Here is a 7,713-nt window from a genome sequence, read left to right as displayed (position 1 = left end):
CATTCCCAATCTTCATACAAGCATATGTAAATAAAGTTGGCTCTATAAAATTTACAATTTTAGATAAGATGGAGAAAAGATTGCAGCTTTCTTTGTACATGTCATATCTCATCAGCGACAGCCCACTCTTTATTTTACCATACAGAACACATCAGCAACATTTCTTGATACTATCGTTGTTTCAAAATGGTTATAGCAAGTTAGTGTAGGCCTGAATAATAGGAACATTTCCTGACCCTTTGTTTCCTGTTTGTGCAGGTCACCTTACCAACCACTAGAGGACACTGTTCCCTCAACTATGGACATGGCGCTACCCAGTGTCATGTAAGGAGCGAATTATGTCCAAGGGAACTATTGGACCCACAACTCATTGCAGCAGTGGATGACACAGATAGAAGAGAATAAATACATTACAACAAATGATGAATAATATTTATGACAGACGGCACATCAAGATTGTATATAGATGTCATGCTTTTTCCTAAATTGACGATATTAATATGTGAAAAGTACAGAGTCACATGGGCGGGGAAGATAATGTATAATTCCTTGGCATTCCTCATGTTGCAATTTATAGAAGCTAGCTATACCAGTGCAAATCATGGATCCAAGTCATGTCATTGAGTTTTCTTGACATTGTAGAATAATTGTATTCATGTAGAAACATTGTACAATGACGGTGACATTTTCCCTCAAACACATTTAACTTGCTCCCCTCTAAACTAAGGGCGCATGAAAGGATTTAAATACATAACATGTCATTTAGTCAGTTTGAGGAGGAGGATAGAGCAGTGGGATGCCATGCCTCCTAATTAACATTACTCCTGTGGATGTGAGGGGGTTCGTGTGTTTGCACCCTCGCCTGTTTTTCTGAATGACAGAGGAGACACTGAAGGTGACAGAATGCTAATTTGGGAGATCACTGGTTGGCTTTCCTGCTTTAAGCGGGGCAGGGTTATGCAAATGAACGAGACTTAAACAGTGACAGTTTCTAAATGTGAATGAGCTGTTTTATATAGACTTTATTACACATTTGCTATTGGTAAAATTTTATCAGCCCTTGACATAGGAAAGAAAATATGTCGAAAACGAGCAGTGAATTAGAACTGCCCTTAATTCATATAGTCCATTTTAACAATAACTTCATGAATTCAAGTGCATATTAACATTATAGATTAAAGCAGCACATTGAAGGGATCAGGCATGACTAAAGCATGAAATTAGCTTCCAGTTTTTTTGCCATTTGCCAAGGAAGTATTCCTTTTTTGTGTACACTAAATGTCTCTACCATGTATCCACCTAAACAGTATTGCTTTAGTCTTAAGCTAGTAACACAGCAGAAGTTTGGGTGGGAGTGATGATACAATGTTGAAGCATTAACTATCAAGATGGACATAACCCATTAGTAGACTGACAGCCGCTTTGGTCTCTGGAAGTGTGGAGCTTAGTGCCTCTGTGCTGTAGAGGCTTCGCAGTTTGTGTGGTGTTGCTGAGCGGTACGTCAAGAGTACACCACAAACAGAAAGGTAGACCAATACAATGTGTGTGATTATTTCAGCCCACTGACAGACTCAGTCAGGATGCCTGTCTTCACAAGAGGCCCGTACCTGCAGGATCAAAGACGGAGGCAGGATATGTCACATCCTATCAGCCAGAGATTCAGGCACCCACAAAAGGAGAGATGCAGGCACCCAAGGAAGCAGATTGAAACCAGAACAGACAACCGAGTCTGTGTCCTCTCCCTTCTGATAACCTTGACTACATCACTCCTCCCTTTCATGTTGTACTAAAGCATCTTTTGAAGTGATCAGGTGAACAGTGTTTGATGAGTAGGGATACATGTGTGTTTTAACAGCTGTTAGACAGGTGCTTAGATGGGAAGCTGGCAGTGGGTGAGGATGGTGGGGCAGTTTTAAGAGGAGATCAGAAGATGTCAACCTCTGAATGGTGGATAAATTATATTGGGAAGACAGCCTGGTCTTATGGACTAAACGTAACATTAGTAAATGTAATTCCGAGACACTCAAATTTGCAGGATATGTTACGTTTGGTATGGTTACATTAGACAGAAGGTTACTAAAGGCAAAAATGAAAGTAGGGTGGGATGTCGGGGTGGAGGTGTTGGCGTATAACGTGAACGTGGAACGTCTAGCATAACCAAAGGTTGCTGGTTCAAATCTCATCATGGACAACTTTGCAACTACTTACTACTTTTTAGCTACCTTGCTACTACTTAGCATGTTAGCTAAACGTATGCCTAAACTTAACCTCTAGCCTAGCTAATGTTAGCCACTTAGCTAACGTTGGTGTTAGCTACCTAGCAACCTAGCTAACGTTAGACACAACCAATTGGAATCCATAACAGACGGTACAATTCAAAGGTTTGGACACATACATTGTAGAATAATAGTGAAGACATCAAAACTATGAAATTACACATATGGATTCATGTAGTAACCAAAAAAGTGTTAAACAAATCAAAATATATTTTATATTTGAGATTCTTCAAAGTAGCCACCCTTTGCCTTGATGACAGCTTGTACACTCTTGGCATTATGTCAACCAGCTTCATGAATGCGTTTCAATTAACAGGTGTGCCTGGTTGAAAGTTAATTTGTGGAATTACTTTCCTTCTTAATGTGTTTGACTCAATCAGTTGTTGTGAGGGGTTAGGGTTAGGGGTTAGGGGTGTTATACAGAAGATAGCCCTATTTGGTAAATACCAAGTCTATATTATGGCAAGAATAGCTCAAATAAGCAAAGAGAAACAACAGTCCAACAACTTAAGACATGAAGGTCAGTCAATCTGGAAAATGTCAAGAACTTTGAAAGTTTCTTCAAGTGCCGGCGCAAAAACTATCAAGCACTATGATGAAACTGGCTCTCATGAGGACCGCCACAGGAAAGGAAGACCCAGAGTTACCTCTGCTGCAGAGGATAAGTTCATTAGAGTGAACTGCACCTCAGAGCGCAGCCCAAATAAATGTTTCACATAGTTCAAGTAACAGACACATCTCAACATCAACTGTTCAGAGGAGACTACGTGAATCAGGCCTTCATGGTCGAATTGCTGCAAAAAAACCACTACTAAAGGACACCAATAATAAGAAGAGACTTGCTTGGGCCAAGAAATATGAGCAATGGACATTAGACCGGTGGAAATCTGTCCTTTGGTCTGATGAGTCCAAATTGAATGAGTAGGTTTGTCCAAACTTTTGACTGGTACTGTATATGTTTTGCAAATGTTGTACAAATTGCAAGTCGTAACATACTATTCAAACTGTAATTTGTAACGTATAATAAATGGATGATGGACAGTCACAAATTAATACACACCATATCAAACTTAAATTATCACACTAATTGGGAGTGTCCTGGATTTACATTTACTATGTTACATCTACCCCTGAGTCCAGGTTGGGGAAGAGAGTGTCCTGGATTTACATTTACTATGTTACATCTACCCCTGAGTCCAGGTTGGGGAAGAGAGTGTCCTGGATTTACATTTACTATGTTACATCTACCCCTGAGTCCAGGTTGGGGAAGAGAGTGTCCTGGATTTACATTTACTATGTTACATCTACCCCTGAGTCCAGGTTGGGGAAGAGAGTGGGGATATCATGAATTATCATTTGCAGTCCATTACAAAACCACAAAAATTAAATCATTATACATCTTACAGAAAGTGTGAGTCTAAATAAAATGTCTGTTGATGCCACATAGGCCTACATATTTAGATAAGTAAAAAATATAAAAGAATAAGATGATAATGGTGGATAATAATCAAATAGTAGGGGAGAGTGTTATAAATGCTAGGCCTTAGTCTACTTGAAAACGGTTTAGATTAGATGGCCATGGGGTATGTATGGTGAGCAGCAGAGTATAATGCAATGTCGCCATGCAGCTATGTTGTCTTGTAAACCTTATTATCCTTGCTGGAGACGCCATCTCACTTGCTGTGTCTGAATGGTGTAACCACCCTCATGTCTCTTTGTCTCCTGATCTATTTTCTGTCCAAGACCCGGTGAACTGGCATGCGAAATGCCACAGGTGGCTAGAGGCTGCACGCCAAGCTATCAATAGGACACCTTAGCCAGCGAGTTGGAGGCTGTGATATTTACCTCTCCCAGCATGCTGCCGAGGCAAATGATATGCAGATCATCGTCTGTAAATAAGAGATAGGGTTCTCCCCCCTCGCTTAAAAAAAATGAAGTAACAACACACGCACACCAACTCACGCACAAACACAACAAGACGAACGTTTGTTTCCCTGCTTTTTAATTGAGTAAATTTGGCAGTCGTTTTAATCTCCTGGCAAATTGAACCGGTAGGGGATCGTGGCAAGCGTTGGATGAATGCTATTAATTCTTCGCTATATCCGTGTTGCGCAATTAGTCACTGTTTGCTGCGGAAAACGTCTCATTAATTATCAACACCCGGTATTCAACCAAAGTTATATTTACCTCGAAATACGCACCAGTCAGCAGCCAGTCAGCCCAGCAGCCGTCCACGCTTCCCGGGGCCCCTTGGTTGAGCACCTCTGCAAATAAGAGAGGGGTAGAAAAGGTATTTGAATGTTTTTTTTTTAAATTCCTGAACTCCCAACCTCTATTTTCCTTGATATATGTAACAGTAGGATCCCAGCGTCTCAAAAAAATATGCATAGCCTACTCTAGGTCTAGTTTGAATATTACATATGACATTATTGCTCTAGGATTGTAGTGGTTTTTAATAAACTATATGTTTTTAATACACTATATGTGACCCGTTACTGGGTGATTTTTACTTCTGTCATTTTCTATTAAGGTATCTTTATTCAAGTATGAGAATTTAGTACTTTTTCCAACACTGGATGTGGATGGGGGTTACAGCATTTCTTTCACATAGTGGTCATCAATTTAGACAAGTGTGTCTGGGTAAGAGTCATCAAATATTTTTATCTGGACACTTTCTGTTTACCTGGAATTTTTCCTTATTGTAGACTACTGCCTCTTTTAGTCTTAATCGATACTACATTACTCAGTGTTTAGCACATGACCTCACATGTGAATCCTTAAAGAGATGGGTGGGGCTGGCTTAAGAGGGTGTGAACAATGCCGAATGGGTGTAGACAAATGAGAGCTCTCCAGTGGCTACCAAAACATTCAAAGGCCCTTTTCTCAAAATTAAGTTTACAAGTTGATCAACTTTCAAAGCAGAATTACTTTCCCATTTTTCCTCAAATGCAGTGCATGATATACCATTTTGTAGCTCTGAGTCTCAACCTTCTACCAATTAAAAAAAAAAAAAAGATTTCAAATTGTCCTACATAAGACTGAATCCAGGTGGGGAGTCACATATAAAAAAGTATGTGGACACCCCTTGATATTAGTGGATTCGGCTATTTCAGCCACACCCATGCTGACAGGCATATAAATCGAGCACACAGCCATGCAATCTCCATAGACACACATTGGCAGTAGAATGGGGCTTACTGAAGAGTTCAGTGACTTTCAACGTGGCACTGTCAATAGGATGCCACCTTTCCAACAACTCCATTCATCAAATGTCTGCCCTGCTAGAGCTGCGCTGGTCAACTAAGTGCTGGTATTGTGAAGTGGAAACGTCTAAGAGCAACAACGGCTCAGCCACTAAGTGGTAGGCCACACAAGCACAAAGAACGAGACTGCTGAGTGCTGAAGCGTGTAGCGCGTAAAAATCATCTGTCCTCTGTTGCAACACATAGTCTGGGGCTGTTTTTCATGGTTCGGGCTAGGCCCCTTAGTTCCAGTGAAGAGACATCTTAACACTAGAGCATACAATGTTGGAAGCACAGACTCATATAGAATGTCTATATGATTCTGTGCTTCCAACTTTGTGGCAATAGTTTGGGTAAGGCCCTTTCCTGTTTCAGCATGACAATGCCCGTGTGCACAAAGCAAGATCCATGCAGAAATGGTTTGTTGAGATCAATGTGTAAGAACTTGTCTGTCGTGCACAGAGCCCTGACCTCAACCCCATCGAAGACATTTGGGATGAATTGGAACACCGACTGCGAGCCAGGTCTAATCGGCCAACATCCGTGCCCAACCTCACTAATGCTCTTGTGGCTGAATGGAAGCAAGTCCCCACAGCAATGCTCCAACATCTAGTGGAAAGCCTTCCCGGAAGAGTGGAGGCTATTATAGCAAAGGGTGGACCAATTCTGTATTAATGACCATGATTTTGGAATGAGATGTTTTGGTCATGTAGTGTAGGGCTCCCGAGTGGCACAGCTGTCTAAGGCACTGCATCTCAGTGCTAGAGGTGTCACTACAGACACCCTGGTTTGATTCCAGGCTGTATCACAACCGGCCGTGATTGGGAGTCCCATAGGGCGGAGCACAATTGGCTCAGTGTCGTCCGGGTTTGGCCTGTGTTGTAAATAATAATTTGTTCTCAACTGACTTGCCTCGTTAAATAAATAACATTTGTCATTAAAATTGTCTCCACTCTCCCCTATACAGCATATGCCTATTGGAAGGCAAAACAGACCCAACCTCATTAAAAAGACCTTGACTATGACTGTAACAGCAGTTTGAAGAAGTGGACCAAAGTCAAATCAAATCAAATTTATTTGTCACATACACATGGTTAGCAGATGTTAATGCGAGTGTAGCGAAATGCTTGTGCTTCTAGTTCCGACAATGCAGTAATAACCAACGAGTAATCTAACCGAACAATTCCAAAACTACTACCTTATACACAAGTGTAAAGGGATAAAGAATATGTACATAAAGATATGAATGAATGATGGTACAGAACGGCATAGGCAAGATGCAGTAGATTGTATCGAGTACAGTATATACATATGAGATGAGTAATGTAGGGTATGTAAACATTATATTAAGTAGTATTGTATAAAGGGACTAGTGATATTTTACATCAATTCCCATTATTAAAGTGGCTGGAGTTGAGTCAGTGTGTTGGCAGCAGCCACTCAATGTTAGTGGTGGCTGTGTAACAGTCTGATGGCCTTGAGATAGAAGCTTTTTCAGTCTCTCGGTCCCTGCTTTGATGCACCTGTACTGACCTCGCCTTCTGGATGATAGCGGGGTGAACAGGCAGTGGCTCGGGTGGTTGTTGTCCTTGATGATCTTTATGGCCTTCCTGTGACATCGGGTGGTGTAGGTGTCCTGGAGGGCAGGTAGTTTGCCCCCGGTGATTCGTTGTGCAGACCTCACTACCCTCTGGAGAGCCTTACGGTTGTGGGCGGAGCAGTGGCCGTACCAGGCTGTGATACAGCCCGACAGGATGCTCTCGATTGTACATCTGTAGAAGTTTGTGAATGCTTTTGGTGACAAGCCGAATTTCTTCAGCCTCCAGAGGTTGAAGAGGCGCTGCTGCGCCTTCTTCACGATGCTGTCTGTGTGGGTGGACCAATTCAGTTTGTCTGTGATGTGTACGCCGAGGAACTTAAAACTTACTACCCTCTCCACTACTGTCCCATCGATGTGGATAGGGGGGTGCTCCCTCAGCTGTTTCCTGAAGTCCACAATCATCTCCTTTGTTTTGTTGACGTTGAGTGTGAGGTTATTTTCCTGACACCACACTCCAAGGGCCCTCACCTCCTCCCTGTAGGCCGTCTCGTCGCTGTTGGTAATCAAGCCTACCACTGTAGTGTCGTCCGCAAACTTGATGATTGAGTTGGAGGCGTGCGTGGCCACGCAGTCGTGAGCGAACAGGGAGTACAGG

This window comes from Oncorhynchus mykiss, chromosome 25 (genome assembly GCF_057628025.1).
Source record: "Oncorhynchus mykiss isolate SJ-2025 chromosome 25, ASM5762802v1, whole genome shotgun sequence".
Classification (NCBI taxonomy): domain Eukaryota; kingdom Metazoa; phylum Chordata; class Actinopteri; order Salmoniformes; family Salmonidae; genus Oncorhynchus; species Oncorhynchus mykiss.
The sequence above is the reverse complement of the archived record's forward strand: the minus strand, read 5'-3'. Positions refer to the sequence as shown.